The following is an 18281-nucleotide window of genomic DNA, read 5'->3' as shown; positions in this document are numbered from 1 at the left end:
ACATTAGTCAACGTTATTTTGATACTTGAATGCGCGAAAACAATATTCTTATAGATTTTCTTTCTAATTAAATCAGTAAAAAATTCCACCCAGAATCGTTCCCAGCTCAAAGGTGCCCATCACACTAGGTGAGTTTTCTCTTTGGATGGCTATGCATATTCTTTGAACCAGGTACCTACCATCCGGAGCATTTATATATATTATTATTTAAAAATTATTAATTATTTTGGCACAAAATTTATGTCACTGTTATCTGTACCTGAGAATTCGTTAATTTTGAAGTTAGTGTGAACGCAGTATTATAATTACGTTAAGATAAACAATGATTTTAGTGATAGTTGTTTTAAACAGGAAAAAAACAACAAGTGTTCTGATTATAATAATTAATATTTTAAGCCATTGTTAGATATATGTTTTTGTAATAACATTTTAAAATTGACATTAGAAGTTGAAATCACGATACAACTTTAAAACATTTATTAGGGTACCTTTTTTTTAATGCCGTGTGATTCTCGGCACCAAAAAGAAAAAAGAATAGGATCACTCCATCTCTTACCCATGGATGTAAAAGGCGCCTAAGGGATAGACTTATGAACTAGGGATTCTTCTTTTAGACATTGGGCTAGCAACCTTTCACTATTTGAATCTCAATTATAATCATTAAGCTACACAGCTTCAAATAGTGACAGCTCATCGCCTAAAAGAAATATCCCAAATTTATATCTCTAAGTAGCTTTTTACGACATCTTTTCTAATTATTATTTTTATGTATGGTTTCTGGATGAATGAAAGCAGGTTGACTAAGCAGATATACAAGGAAAGTGTGGAGGGAAAATTCGAAGTGGGAAGACCTAGACGAACGTATCTTGATTAAATTAAGGACGTCCTGGTAAAGGGTCAGGTCAAAAGTACCCGAAACCGCCGAGCTTGCATGAAGAGAGTTATGAATGTGGATGAGGCGAAGGATATATGCATAGAGGGAAAGAGGCGTGATTTTATGTATGTAAGTTTATGTATGTATGGTTTCTGATTTTGCTCTTTTTTCCAGATCTTCTGCCAGTATCGTCGACAGTTCTACCCCTGCCCTACTACTCCATATATGGCTATGAGAAGAAAATACTAAGAGAAAAAAACAAGAAACGACCTCAAGGAAAGATATCCCTAGTCACAAAAGAGCCCAAATAAAAATAGATTATTTTCATTTCTCTTCTCTTTTTCACTCTCATCTGTGGGTAACACTACGATATTAAATTTGTAGTTGGTTGGCTTGGTTAAAAAATATATTACTAGAGGCCGCCCGCGACTTCGTCCGCATGGAAACCCTATCCATCCCGCGGGAACTCCGGGATAAAAAGTAGCCTATATGTTATTCTGGGTCTTGAGCTACCTACATACAAAATTTCATCGTAATCGGTTCAGTAGTTTTTGCGTGAGAGAGTAACAAATATCGATACTGACATCCTGACATACTCGCAAACTTTCGCATTTATAATATAAGTAGGATATTTTGGGGAACATACATAACTATAATTACGTCATTGTTCCCTATGGAATAGGCAGAGTGAACAATCTTGTAACGACTTTCGAAGTTTAACTTGGAGATTTATTAATGGAATTGAGATTCAGACAATGACAGGTAAGTAGCCCATCACCCCGCAATAAAACTCCCAAATTTATAAGCTATCCCTTTATTGACTTTTACTATTAACGCAAGAAGAGATAAAGTTGACACAACACACAAGGATGTATTTCTTTTGATATCAGACCAGCATGCAAACTAACATACAGATCAAAATCATAACCCTCGCTTCGCCGTAGTCGGATAAAAATAGAAAAAAGGAATAATTATTTGATTTAAATATCCCACCTCAATTAAGCGGAACTAATACAGTCAATTGGAGTAACTTTGGCCTCTCAGGGTAACATTAATCCACACTATTTTTGTAATTACTTTGATTAAATTATCGATAAAAAGTATGAACTAATATTGAAATTTAAATTGTTGATATGAAATACGATAGAAAAATGATGATTAGAGTACTTGAAACGGAAGATAACGAAAAATACGAGGGACTACGAGTATGTACCCCGAAAAGGACCAAAGTTACCCTAATTCACTGTACATACAACTTCAACAGATGGCAGCACATATCCATGCTGGATAAAGATAATGGCCGACACGAAATCCGCTTTCAGGAAATTCGTAGCGAAGCAGGAACCTATTAATCCGATGTCTCAACGAAGCAACAATTTTACTTACTAAATTAATATCTCCGAAATCTGGTGCATAAGGAAATTTTTATACAGTCTTGTCTAAGATTATCAAAAGATATTCACTTCTCATCATGGTTATGGGTGCAGCAAGCTACGTTATTTAGCAAAGTAAGAGCAAACTACGTTTAGTACCACAGTTGAGATCAAATCTATAAATAAATAAATATATACGGGACAAATTACACAAATAGAGTCAGCCTCGAAATAAGTGCGAGACTTGTGTTACGAGATACTAACTCAACGATAGTATATTTTACAATATATACTTATATAGATACACATCCAAGATCCAGGTCAATCAGAAAAAGTTATTTTCTCATCATGCCCTGGCCGGGATTCGAACCTGGGCCCTCCGGTGTCACAGACATGCGTACTACCGCTGCGCCACAGAGGCCGTCATAAGCTGATTAGTTCTACATTCATTCATGTTTTTTAATGTAGACAATATGTGTTCGTCCACGATTTAGATTTAAGAGATCTATGTATATTTGTAAATTGACGTAAAATTCAAATAGTGACAGGTTGCTGTTGTTAGCCAATGACCTTAACGAAGAATCCCCAGTTAATAAGCATTAGTCGTCTTTTACGACATCCACGGGAAAGAGATGGAGTGGTTCTAATTTTTATTCTATTGGTGCCGGGAACCACACGGCATGAAATTAATTATTTACTTGAAGTATCTAACTTCTTAATATAAACGTAAAAGGCCACATATTATAGAACAAAAAAAAATAGCATTAAAAGAACGACGTGTGGAATTATTATGAAAGGCGTTATTAAGATGTTTTGCAACAGCAAAGGAGCACATTTCCACACATTTTAATGAGCAGTTCACAAGCTCTCCACATCGTGGTATCTTAATGTTTCAGACAATGACATAAAATAAAATAGACAAAGCACGCTACGTATAGAAGAGAAGAGAAGAGAAAAATGATCGGAAAGTAGAACGGCTCTAGATATAATGTCTGAGAGTGCAAAATGAGAAGAAGAGAGAGAGAGGTAAAGAAAGATTCAGAACATATATACATATAATCACGTCTATATCCCTTACGGAGTACACAGAGCAAACAGGTATGAAAAGACTGAAAGGTTTTCAAACCTGTTTGCTCAGCTGTTTGGCTTAATGATAGAATTGAGATTCAAATAGTGACAGGTTGCTAGCCCATCGCCTAAAAAAGAATCTTAGTTTTATAAGCCTATTTCTTAGTCGCCTTTAAAGAAATCCACGGGAACGAGACGGAGTGGTCCCATTCATTTTCTATTGGTGCTGGGAACCACACGGCGCTGGGCAATCAGAACATGATTTCGTTTACTCGTTCGTCTTATATAAACTACTTATGTGACTTGATTTGACCATAGTTTAAGACGAACTCCTGGTTAACAGTGTACCAATGAGTAGATCAACAGCGATTATCGATTTCATTCGATCATTAGAAGCATTAGAAGAATTAGAGGGTCCGGCCCCAGGTATGGTCCTCTATATAATGTTAAAAAATTCCCTGATATAATAGTTTTTTATTTTTTTTTGTAATGTCTATTGATCTTTGGTCTGTGGTTACACCCCTGTTCACATAATTTTATCTCTGAATTAAGCACTGAGTGTAAAAATGTTCATGATCATATTTGTAAAATTAAGACACTCAGCTTAAATTTTTTATTAACTAAAATGTATGTAAGACAGTTAAAGTAAGGGAATCAAACGTTTGCATGTAGAATTTTTTTATTAACTAAAATTCAAAATTATGATGATGGTAACAAACACCTTATAAGTTAAAGTTGAGGTTTCCACTACAAAGCATGCTAAACAAACAATTATCACGTCTTTTCTTTACGGGGTTGATAGAGTCGACAGTCCTAAAACTGCGGCTATTTAGATTCAAATAATGGCAGCTAGCTCATCGCTTTTGAAATTTGCACGGGAAAAGAAATATTGGAATACTTTCTATGTACATAAATACACCAATAAAATCACGTGTATTTTATACATTAAGGAGAACGTGGCCATTCTGTCTATTCAAAACTTTTGGCTCTGTCTACCCCGCAAGAGACATAGACGGAATAAATCCGTTATAGTGAGATAGAATTGAGACTCAAATAGCGACAGGTTGTTAGCCTATGGCTTTATATATTCCCAAGTTTAAAAGCCTATCCTCTAGTCGTCTTTTACGACATCCATGGGAAAGAGATGGTGACAGGTTGACAGCCCATCGCCCATAAGACGAATTCCAAGTTTATAATCCTATCCCTTAATCGCCTTTTACAATATCCATGAGAAAGAGACGGAGTGGTCCTATTCTTTTTTCTATTAGTGCCGGCAACCACACGGCACTTCAATTTCAACTGGCACCTAAATCTAATAAAAACACCGAAATTTCCCCTCCCTATTTCCAGTTCACATCACATATGACATTAATAACTAAATCTTGACCTGACGTACGACCTAATTCATTTACTGGAGCCCCGAGGCAAGTATCAAGTCATAACTGGTACAGTGTAGTTAACTATTGAAGACAATAACGGCCTTATACTAGGATTATGAAGCAACTTGCATACTAATATAGCAATAGTGACAACTTGCATACAGATTTAGCTATCAACGGGGAGAATGTAGTCTATGTTTTAGTTACAAATACTTCCTTTATACACAGACAAGCTTTTGCACGCAGCTTTGCCCGCGCCGTCTTGAAAAAGCTACTAACGCCATCTACGAAAAAGCAACGAAATTAGCACTACAGCATACTGAACTTTGGCTATCGGTCTTTTTAAGGATGTCAGCTCTGTCTACCCGCAAGGAATGAAAATGTGATTATATATGTACGTAAGACAGTTAAAGTAAGGGAATCAAACATATGTATGTAAAAGTTATTTTCACACAGTTACAAGATAAATGCTATGAGACACTATCTAACGTAATGTTAAGCAAGTCTCTTTTAAACCGCCTTCATACACATACATATATATAATCACGTCTATATACCTTGCAGGGTAGACATAGCCAACAGTCCTGGTAGACTTGTAGACCACGTTCAGCTGTTAGGCTTAATGATAGACTTGAGATTCAAATAATGAAGAGTTGCTAGCCCATCGCCCGAAAAAAAAATCCCAAGTTTATAAGCCCTATAGCAAAAGAATAGGACCACTCCATCACTTTCCCGTGGATGTCGTTAAATTAGACTAAGGGATAGGCTTATAAACAAGGCTTATTAACTAAGAAAAATAGGGGGAAATTAATATAAAAACGACACTATTAATCTCTTATAGGATAATTGGAGTGATAATAATTAAACCGGCTGAATCCCTGTTGCGTCGATTTATGGATTTTCATTGCAAATTAACCTTGTTCAAAGAGATTACCTCGTGAACGGCTGTTTTGCTGAAATGACCTGACTGTTCGGGAAATTAAATTGCCAGTGTCATAAATAAAATTGGGAAAGAGGATAAGTGTGAGGTTAACTCGAGCGGAAAGGATAAACTAACATTAATTAATCATGGATTAAGTAATGAGTAATACATGTTGATTTATATATTAAACTAGCTATGCCCGCGACTTCGTCCGCGTGGAATAGTTATTTTGGGCATCTTTGAAGCCCTCAATAATGAATAATTTCCCCCGTTTTTTCACACATTTTCTATTATTTCTTCGCTCTTAAAAGTTGCAGTTTTCAATTTCAACCAGTGGTTCCTGAGATTAGCGCGTTCAAACAAACGAACAAACAAACATACAAACAAACTATTTAGCTTTATAATATTAGTATAGATGTGTAGTGCCGTGTGGCTCCCGGGACTTAAGAATTGGACTACTCCATATATTTCCCATGGATGTCGTAAAAGTATAAAGGAAAGGCTTCCGTGATGAAGCTATACAGCTGAATGTTTCAGTCTTTCCAAGACCGTCGGCTCTGGCAATCCCGCAGGGAATGTAAACGTTATATGTATGTTGGTTGATTATGGCGGAGTACATACTTCCATCTTCTTCATGATGTAGAGCGTTAATAAGTAAAATAAAAAGTTTTATATCAAAAACCTTGATATTTTTTTTTGTTATACATGATTTATTACTGCTTTATAAGATCACGCTAAATATTATATATAAATTATTGATCCTTAAGGGCTTCAGTGTTGCCCAAAATAACTATCCCACGCGGACGAAGTCGCGGGCACAGCTAGTGAAGAAATATAATTGAAAAGGAACAAATGATCTGTTATTCACCCTTGTCTCAATTTTGTATGCGATCCTCTAAATGTCAGGTAGGCTGTAAGAGATCCCACTGAGGGATAAGCCCGCCTTTGTACTGTACCACTGTTACATATTTGTTATGTACTCTTTTATTGAACAATAAAGTATTTACTTACTAACTTATGCCGTTTATACAAGAAAATATTTTCAATTGCAACATTATTGCGCAAAAATTCAATTTTAACATAGTTCAAATTTGAAAACGGAGTAACCAAGCGTTCTATAGAAGTTATTGCAAGAATTCTGAACCCCTTGGGGGCAGCGGCATATAAGAGTACCTACATATAAAATTGTAAGTTACGTGGAAATTGACTGAATATGTACGCTTTAACAATCTGGTGACTGCATTTTTTAGATAAAAATAGGCATCTAGAAATACATACATACATACATAAAGTCCCGCCATTTTCCCGGAGGGGTAGGCAGAGACTACCTCTTTCCACTTGCCACGATCACTGCTCACTTCTTTCCACATTCATAACTCTCTTCATGCAAGCTTGGCGGTTTCGGGTATTCTTGACCTGACCCTTTACCAGGACGTCAATATCAAGAAATAAATGGTAAATATCGTGGCGTTTTAGTAAAACGTCTCAGGTAAGAGAAATGAGAGATGATTTAAAAAAATTATAGAATATAGACAAACTTTATTTGGTCTAGTTTTAAAAGGTCATGGGTTTAGCCATAGACACGAGATCCAGCAAGTAGCCACTAGAGTATAGCGGGCTATTTGGTGAATGCTGGTAGTCCAAAGGTGAAGATGCGCGTGCGCACGCTTTTATAGGCTCCCTGGGCTTTGAAGAGTGGCACCGTGAAGACCGATGACACGACGTTACAAAATTTTAGAGTGATGTATTACGCAGGGTTCATGGTAATTGGAATGATGTCTCTGCCTATTCCTCCAGGAAAGAGCTTAAATTTTCTTTTTATATGTATTTCAATATCATAAAGTGTGTTTTATACGCCCGCGTGATAGTTCAAAGCAGGGGTTCTATTCATGAAACTTAACAAGGCATTATGTCTTATTTGTTTTCTTTTTGACATCTTTGGTTATCGGAAGTGACAGTAACGAATGGTAATAATATAATGTACATAAGTGCCGTGTTCCCGGCACCAGTACAAAAAGAATAGGACCATTCCATCTCTTTCCTATGGATGTCGTAAAAGGCGACAAAGGGATATGCTTACAAACTTGGAATTCTTTTTTTAGGCGATGGGCTAGCAACCTCTCACTATTTGAATCTCAATTCTATCATTAAGCCAAAAAGCTGAGCGTGGCCTATCAGTCTTTTCAAGACTGTTGGCTCTGTATACCCCACAAGGGATATAGACGTGACCATATGAATGTATGTATACATAATGTCTTGTAAACTTAAGTGAACAAGAAGGCTGATTGCGAAGTAAAATATTTGCTTATATAGAAAAAAAAGGCTTCTGAACTGAATAACTTTATCTAGGCGATGGGCTAGTGACCTGTCACTGAATCTCAATTACACCGCTAAGCCATCCATCTGAAAAAGAACTTCAAGACTTTGTAAGAATTTTGACAAAAGAATATAGATGTAACAACGTATAAATGTTTATAAGAATTGCCTCTTCCATATAACTAAGTCCGAGTCAAGGAAGTTTCCCTCCAATTTATTCGTGACTCATCAGATATTTGATTGATCGCCACGTCCAAAGCATCCGCCTATAAAGTTGCCGATCACTTCATTTGGCGAAAAAGCCGTTGTTTAAACTCCTCTGCGAGGTGATTTGCTGTTTTAGTTCCGACATGCAAAATAAGGGAACAATGTCTTAACATACTGTTAGGCTAGTATGTACTATATAATTACATATTTTCACGTCTATATCTTATACGAGGGCTGTTTCTTCAGGGCCGGAAACCACACGGCACTAGTATGTTCAAGACAAGAAGTTTTTAAGTTGTATTTAACGCAATATTATAAGTACAGTATTTTTTATTGTTTTTCCAATATCATTTGGCTTAGATCAAAAAAATAAATATTTTTTATTAATATTTAAAGAAATTATTTTTAAGGAATGTGACATTCATCATTTTTTTTAAATTAAAAGTTGATTTCGTTGAAATTCATATCTGTCTAATTGTAAAAAAAATTAAGTCTAAGGTTGGTACGAACAAGATGAAATAATTGTCGTTTATTCTTCACTTATTGCAATTTGATTGAACAAAATTTAAATATAAACAATAATTTAATTTTTTACAAAATAAAAAATCCGTGCACTATAAAATTTAAGATATTTTTTAACTTTAACATCAACCCAGCCACCCGCGCTTGACATTATCGACATTCAGTCACGCGGCGGCGCGTCAATAAAGTGCAATTTTTATACGACAAATATCAAAAGGCAGGCCGGGAGTGACCCCGATCTGGTGAGGTGGAAAGCACTCACGTCGTTCCCTGAAATACAAACTTCCCTCACAGTCCAATAAACTTGGTAATTACGCCGTATAAAAGTTATATTTCGTATGGAAAGAAATTTTGTTTCAGTTGAAACGACATGGGTTGTTAAATTTGTCATAGAATATCTAAAAAGCTCATACATACATCACGTCTCTTTCAAGGAGGGGTAGGCAGAGACTACATGTTTTACTTGACACTATGACTATTTCATTTACTTCATTCATCATTCACTTCATGCGAGGTTGTCGATTGAGGATGCTTTTGATCTGATTCATCACTAGAACGTTCCTAATATGATCAATGTCCGTGCCGTGTGGTTCCCGGCACTAAATAATAGGACCACTCCGACTTTTCCCCATGGATGTCGTAAAAGGCGACTAAGGGCTAGGCTTATAAACTTGAGATTCTTCTTGTAGGCGATGGGCTAGCAACCTGTCACTATTTGAATCTCAATTCCATTATAAAGCTATACAGTTGAACATGGCCTTTCGGTCTTTTCAAGACTGTTGGCTCTGTCTATCCCTCCTGGAAAGTGACGTAGGAATATATGATAATATATGTTTGTGTATTTGTCCCGTATATATTTATTATTTATGTGTATGTACGTCAGGCGGAGGGAGTAAAAATGAATACAGTGAACAAAAACAACACACAATAGTAACTTTTCCTTAAAAACGTTTAAAAACAAAAAAAAATAAAATAAAAAAATTACAGAAAACCCGCATTCTCCCGCAGCGTCCTGACAATGTATTCGCGGGCGTTTTGCGCTCAAACGTACATACGTGTTGCTCCAATTTGTTTGCTTGGCTTTTGCTTAGCATATCACGGAACAGCCGCATTCCTCCTCCGAATAAATGTGAGCATCCGACCTCCTTTCCACTTCGCCGTCTCCAAACGATTTGAGACTTTAAGATAATTAGTTAAGATCGAGTTCAATTTGGGTAATGTTGTCGAGATAAGGCGTTTCGGTATCGTGTCACCACTTCTCGCTTCACCTCTAGCGTGTGTTTGCATTCCTAGTACTCTGCCAGTAAACGCTCTTACTTTCCCCCCCTCTACTTTGTGATACGGTATTGTCTTTCACGCCTTTGAGAGAATTGTGTGCGTTTCGCGACTTTTTGTAAAACGCCGGGTTGTTTGAGGCGATGGAGATGATTCTTATCTAAGATTTGAATAAGAACTTGACTGATTTACTTTAGACTTAGTTAAAAGTGACTGCTTGTGGCGACATCTTTACGCTGCAAGTAATAAAGAAACAAAATCACGCGAAGCTATGATTAAAAAAAAAAAAAAACAACAAGTAGTGTAAATCGCGCAAGCAAAGATTTCTCGGATTGGGGTATATATACAACCTCTGACACAACATCATCGGTTGAGCTCGAATCATCGCGCACTAATAAAGAACTATTATTTAGCCCTTGGTGAATGTAGAAGATAACTTCAGATATATACATACATATAGTAACGTCTATATTCCTTACGGGGTAAACAAAGCCAACAGTCTTGAAAAGACTGAAAGGCCACGTTCACCTTTGCTTTGTGATAGAATTGAGATACAAATAGTGACAGTTTGCTAGCCCATCGCCTAAATGAAGGATCCCAAGTTTATAAGCCTATCCCTTAGTCGCCTTTTACGACATCCATGGGAAAGAGAAGGAGTGGTCCTATTCAATTTTTTTCTACTGCTGTAGAAAAATTCCTCCCCCCAGGGAGGCAATACAGTCTCAATCTGATACATTGATAAATTAATTAATATATTTAGGCCTTACAAATGAAATTGGCGTTTTCTTGTACTGGCCACTTTGATCACCAATTTCTCCACTTTGGTTAGGAATTTCAAATTCAAAATTATACAAGAAGTGAAAAGGGACAGCGATAGTTTCTCGCGCGATAGAAAAAGCGTCGCGCGTGCTATGACACGGGAACTGGTCTCACTATATAAAGAAGCCGAAGAATAAGAGTCACATCTGCAAGTTCATCACATCTATAGATCAAAACCAATACAAGTAAGCAAGTAGCGATCGCGGTTCCCAACAACAAAAGCGAGATAATGAAGTGTATTGAATCTGAAACTTCGTTAATTTATCATTTGCGTCTCTGCCGGTTGCCGAGTAGACAATCTTTTACACAATTTTGCAGAGATGCCCCCTAAATATGAACAGTTTATATCCTGTCCTGACAATTTTGAACCGAATGTGTTTGAAGATTTTTTTTATGTACTGTAATCCTACTACTATTATAAAGGCGAAAGTTTGTATGGATGTTTGTTACTCTTTTACGCAAAAACTACTGAACCGATTACCATGAAATTTGGTATGTAGGTAGCTGAAGACCCAGAATAACACATAGGCTACTTTTTATCCCAGAGTTCCCGCGGGATTGATAGGGTTTCCATGCGGACGAAGTCGCGGGCGGCCTCTAGTGTGATATAAAATAACAGATTATAATTTACTTGCGAAAATTTTAATTGACACAAAAAACATAGTTAATAGAAATGTAGGAGACAAAATAAATAAAATAAAGCATTCATTCATTAAATTCAGTGCAATTGACGCAACAAACTCTTTTAAAGTCTAATTTATTACGCTCAGCAGTGTTCATAATAAAATTTAAAAGATTGCGTTTTAGACAATGCATTTAGCATTAACTCCGTATTTAAAAATACATACCTATAATAAATGTGCGACTACTACTTACATTTGTACTACTATAAATAAACAGCAGTAACCGAATATGCAGTGTAGTTTGTTCCGCCGCTTCTTTTACACATGCGCTTTGGAAGCGGTAATAGCTATAATCAGATTTAAGTTATGTGACGTCAATAAGTGAACCCTTGTATATCAATTTTGAAAATATAACTATTTTATTCTATTCTATGTTATTCTTAAAATTTCTGTCCGACTGTATGTACTCGCATCACGTGAAAACACCGTTTGTTGCTCCATTGTAAATGCGGCTTTTAACTTAAAAACTGATGTACAAAATTGCTCCCCCAGGGAGGCAGTACAGTCGCGGACAACGTCTAATAAATAATATAATGATCTTAATTTTCAGGCCACGTTGTAAATAAGCAGAGTTTTGCGGCGACACTGAAGTTTTATCGGATACAGCGATGTTGTCAGTCTTCTTTGTTATATAAAGTTTGATCAAAGTATTAGATGAAACTTCAAACTTTGAATAACCTTTGATATTTAATAGTCTTATTAGAATAGGTTCATTAGAGTATTATAACTTGTAATATTTTTCACCCACGAATAGCTCTTGAATCACATTTTTGAGGTATGTACCTTACCTTAACTTAACAGCACATCCACTGCTGGACCAAAGCTTCCTTAAAAAATAGGGGGATTTTACCCATATTACCGCAGTTTCTATTGACTCTGGACTATGTAGTCATATGAGCGTAGATGGCGCCGCTGACCACAGCTTAATCACTTAATCGACTCTTACGATACCCACTCGAAGATATGAGGTGGTGCTATTCAACTCTGCCGGCACCACACGGGCCATTACCGGTATGTGCGCGTTGTAAATTGATATTAAATTCAGTCACGTAAAAAGATTTTTGGTTTGTTAGTCTACTTTAGTACCGTGTGGTTTCCGGCACCAAAACAAAAAAGAATAGGACCACTACATTTCTTTTCCATGAATGTCGTAAAAGGCGACTAAGGGATGGGCGAGCCACCTATCACTATTTGACTCAATTCTATTATTAAGCCAAATAGCTGAACGTGGCCATTCAATCTTTTCGAGACTGTTGGCTCTGTCTACCCCGCAAGGGATATAGACGTGACCATATGTATTTATGTATGTATGTAAATTGATATAATCTTTTTCTTGGTGTGTGTACCGTGCGTCTTACCTTGGAATGATCATTTACCTACGATCCTGATTTAAGTCACGATATTACTGCCTGACCTTCGTGACCCTGTACTTATGCCAGCATCCATTTAAGAGTCGACTAAGGGTAAAAGCAAACTTTAACTTAGATAATTTGAAGAATTATTGAAATTATTTACAAAAAAATATTCTCTTTAAGAGCCTATTCCTCAGTCGCCTCTTAAGACATCCATGGTAAATGAGATCAAGTGGTACTAATCTTTTTTTATTGGTACCGGGAACCACATGGCACCAATATAGAAAAAGGCTTTTAGCCGATGGGCTAGGAACCTGTTACTATTTGAATCTCAAATCTATCATAAAGCTAAACAGCTGAACGTGGCGCCTATCAGTCTCTTCAACACTGTTGGCTCTGTTTATCCCGCAAGGGATTTAGACGTGATAATATGTACATACATACATACATACATATGGTCACGTCTATATCCCTTGTGGGGTAGACAGAGCCAACAGTCTTGAAAAGACTGAATGGCCACGTTCAGCTATTTGGCTTAATGATAGAATTGAGATTCAACTAGTGACAGGTTGCCAGCCCATCGCCTAAAAAAGAATCCCAATTTGGTAAGCCTATCCCTTAGTCGCCTTTTACGACATCCATGGGAAAGAGATGGAGTGGTCCTATTCTTTTTTGTATTGGTGCCGGGAACCACACGGCACATAATATGTATATGATTATTTAAATAATAAAAAAGAGTATTTGTCTCCTTGTAATACACTTCTACGATCTAATATTATTCATAACTCTATGCGGGATGGCTTTTAATAAATAAATAATAACGGCGCTTATTTATCATCCCTAATTACTTTGACAAGGACAGACGTTGTCGTTATTAATACAAAACGGAGTCAAAACAGTCCGAACCTTAAACGAAACCAATTAAATATTTAAGAGGAAGTACAAGCGACTCAAGGCGTGCCATCGCAAGGATTATTTGTTTAATATTGTCGCATTTCAATGAGGCAATTATAAATAGGAAGATAAGTTTTTACATTTGCACCAAAAGAAAGAAAGAAATAAAGAAAAAAATGTTTATTTGGTACATAATAATATATCAAAAACAGAAACCTTAACCTGTATCAAAATGGCCTCCCCTTAGCGTTTGTCGTGGTATATACCACGATGCTGGTCTTCCGTGGGCACCAACGTGGAAAATAAATCAATAAAATAAAAAAAAGAAATATGCTTAAGTTATACTTAAGGGATAGGCATACAAACTTGGTTTTTTTAGGCGATGGGCTAGCAACCTGTCACTATTTGAATCTCAATTCCATCATTAAGCCAAATAGCTGAACGTGGCCGATCAGTCTTTTCAAGTCTGTTGGTTCTGTCTACCCCACAAGAGATATAGACGTGAACATATGTATATGTATGTAAATAAAAAAAATAAAGTAAGAATGGCTGCTCTCTCGGTACACTATTGCTTGTTCGTTTAACAATAAAAAATATCACATAAAAATAAATTGAAGCTGCTTTTGACTTTTTAAAATACCAAAGTAGTTTTTTCATATTAAAATTTACATACACATAATCATGTTTTTAGTTTGAATACTAAGCGATGCTATTACGGTTAGGGAAAACATCGTGAGGAAACCTGCACGTTCAGGCAATTGGATGTGTAACCATGGATCCAATACGGGTTAGGTTCACATGCAAAGGTTGCGGAGGTCAGATGGGAGTCGCTTCGTGTAAAAACCTGACTCACCTAATACAGGATTCATTGTCAAAGGCATACCTAGGGCTCCTCTCCAGAGAGGGTATATAACCGGGAATAAAGCAAGAAGGAAGAAGACATAATCATGTTTTAATCCCTTACGGGGTAACCAGAGTCAATACTCTCGCAAAGATTCAAAAGCGAGTATCAAAATTTTTTCTTTGAAAGTATTAATGGATGATGATGTGTCTACATACCTTTATAAAGATAGGTTGTTCAAAACTCCTAAACTCACCCTTCTTAAGTCACGAGTACGGAACAAGTGTTTGAAAGTAGATAATGACCTTTTGTCAAATTATGATGGACTTTTTGAAATGTATGTTATTTATTTATTTCTCGTCGAACTTTCAAGGACCAAATTCCGAATGTCTTAAAAAAAGGGAGATGTAAGGAGTACCCGTAATCGTCGAAATTGTAGGAGTAGCTATAACATATCCAGGAAAACATATCTACTACAAAAAGAGTAAAAGTTTCTTAAATATCAAAATAAGTAAGGTAAAAGTTACAAGGAAATTGCGATTCAAAATATACCCAAAACGTGGGACATATTCTGATTTAAATATCAAGGATGACCTCTGAAGTTTATAACACGAAGCGGACTGCGAGGGACCATAGTAAACAATATTAACAGCCAGAAGGTTATGTGGCTGTACAACATAATTCGACCATAGGTATTTAACAATGGAGTGCAATGTTGAACAAAACCACCCACACAATAGCGATAAACCTTAAATTCGGAGTTGGGTTGTTTGACATTCAATGCGGAGTTCCAGCGTGGCAGAAGAATATATTTTTTAGCTGTGAACTAAAAACACAGCTATAGATAATTTTGACACATCCTTATCAAAAACAAGTCTCAAAATTGGTATTTAGAAGACAACCGGTCGTAATGCTTTTCTTAATAATTTAACAGCATGTAATTTATTAGATGCATCATGAGCTTGCATTTGAAAAAAATATTGATGAATTTGGATTGAGTAACTGAGGTGCGTAGGGATCGCGGTAAGCGAAAAGATGAAGTCTCTCTCTACTCCTCTGGAAAGAACGTCAGTTATATGTAGGTAAGTAGTAAATTTAAAAAGTTCCTATAAATAAAATCGATATCTCCCTATTTGTCATTCTGGTTTATTTACTACTATGGTCGAGGGTCTTCCAGTAATGCACCCGGGATTTCCCGAAAGGTCTGCCTTAAACGTGTTAGTTCCCTTTATTGAATATCGGGAATATGACGGTGTCCTACGGGAGCCCATATCGGAAGATGTCTGCTGCATTCTCAGCGGGTTTTTAGATGACTTTACGCGACCAGGTAATGGATTTTGGATGTGGATAGCGCGTATATGAAACCCTGAGGGTTCGCCAGGAATTTCAATTTGGCATAAAAATCTTGGCCGTAATAAAAAGGGCTTATTGAGTCGCGACAAAATAAGCTGAGTTTTCTAAGGGTATCGGTATACAACGAACGGAAAGTGTGGCGTTTTAGTAAAACGTCTCAGGTAATAGAAATGAGAGATAATTAAAAAAATGATAGAATAAAGATAAACTTTATTTGGACTAGTTTTACAAGGTCGTGGGTTTAGCTATAGACACGAGATCCAGCTAGTAGCCGCTGGAGGATAGCGAGCTAATTAGCGAACGCTGATAGTCCAAAGGTGAAAAACCTGGGCGCTTTTATAGGGCTCCCGGGCTGTGAAAAGGGGCGCCGGGGAGACCGAAGAGGCATGACGTCACAATAGTAAAGTGATTTTGTACTTTCTTAGCTTTATGCAATCATACCTATTCCTCAAAGGGATAGGCAGAAATTGAAATAAGGAATTAATGCAATACATTTAACTATGCCCTGGATACTTTTATTAGAATCGCTCTATTTTACCTTTTTTACCAATGTATTTGCAGAGTATTGGAAGCAGATGGGAACGGAATTGTTTACGCACGAGGCGGCCCAAAAGATATTCCCTAAGATATCAAGTTTCTGGAGTAATTAAGATAAAACTCCTGCGAACCAGACGACAAAGAGCAAAATGCCAGTCTTGATTTTTTCAACGATAATGTTTTTAATAATTGCTATCTTATATTTATTAAACACTTATTCCCGCGGTACTACTCGCATAAAGTATACCAGCCGTATTGGCTGTGCGTGTCAATCTTTAATTTTAATTTATCGCTCAGTTAAAAAGAACATTTTTTGTCTCCTTTTTAGACTCTCTTTAGACTTTTTCCCAAATTTAGTGCTCACACAAGGACATAGGATACTAAGGAAAATCTAACTTTCATGATTCATGAACGTAGTCATTACTGGGCTCCTATCCAGGAGAGGACGCAACCGATTCTAATACCAGAAGGATGATAACAAAAAAAGACAATTCATCAAATTTTTTTAACAAGGACAGTTCCTGTAGACAAAATAAAATAATTTTATTTTCAAAATTGGAAGACTTCTTAAGAATTTCTAGACATTAAGTTCCACCTTCTACATATATATTTTTTGTGCAACAAAGATTTAAATTAATATATATATATATTATATCTACTGCACGTCAAAGGCTATAAGGTAGCCCAATCAGACACCAGGGTACGCGAGATCGATTGACTTAACAAGCGTACATGATTAAATCTCCAATCATCCAGCAATGCCCGATGAAGTTGCGTTTGACTCCCTAACTTAATTTATAACTGTCTTCACTAATTAAACTAGTTGCTAATTTATTACTGAACTTAGTCTGAGATTGACCGTGTCAATTTAGTTACGAGTTCGTCGGCTACGTAAGTAAATATTATGTAGACTGAAGGGAGGAAAGTTGAGAAACTTAGAGTTTGAACAAAATTGACGGGCAATTAGAATCTTCGCAGGGAGATGTAAAAACCACAATTAAATTTCGTTCGTTCGCATAATCACGTCTTGCCCTTGCATGCTAGACAGAGCCAGCAGTCTTGAATGAATGATCACGTTCAGCTGTTAGGTTTAATGATAGAATTGAGATTCAAATAGTGAAAGGTTGCTAGACCATCGCCTAAAAGAAGAATCCCTAGTTTCGTTTATGCTATCCCTTATTCGCCTTTTACGACATCTATGGGAAAGAGATGGAGTGGTCATATTCTATTAAAGTCCTTAGTTTTATTGCTGAAGTCTTTCTTTGGATTAATTGAGTTTGGGTTTAGTAATGGTACATGCTTGTACTTATGACATGTGTGATAGGCGGTTTCCAAATTGTCTACACAAAGCTTCTGGTATTAATATATTTTTCTGTTAAAAAATCCCCTTAAACCACAGGAACACGGTGGCAGTAAAAAATAAACACTTGAATACATAAAACTCTTTATAAATAAAATCGAAACCAAGGCAGTTTCATTTACAGTAAAATGACTCGTGTATACTGGCTTTAATGTAAAGTTACTCATACAGTTGTTTATTCCCTCAAAGAGAAACTTTAATTGTTCAGTATTGTTGAACAAAGCCATTTATTTTTTGTCCAAATGATAAAAACTTCAAACCAAAACTTATAATGAGAATATGCAAGTTGAATTTTGTGAGCGTCGTTACGCGAGTAGTTTATCTGATTTTTAAGCGGAGGTATCAGGGTTTGAATCCTATTCTGACTACACATGTCATCATCATTCTCCAGGGTAGAGCCCAGGTTCCACTGAGGACCACGACCCTGGATTAGTCAAAACCGGTCTGACTTTCGCAACCTTTGTAAGGATTTCTACTCTATACTGAATTATCCAGTTACCATAATT

The sequence above is a fragment of the Amyelois transitella genome, chromosome 6 (genome assembly GCF_032362555.1).
Source record: "Amyelois transitella isolate CPQ chromosome 6, ilAmyTran1.1, whole genome shotgun sequence".
In the NCBI taxonomy this organism is placed as follows: domain Eukaryota; kingdom Metazoa; phylum Arthropoda; class Insecta; order Lepidoptera; family Pyralidae; genus Amyelois; species Amyelois transitella.
Note: the sequence above shows the minus strand (reverse complement) of the source record.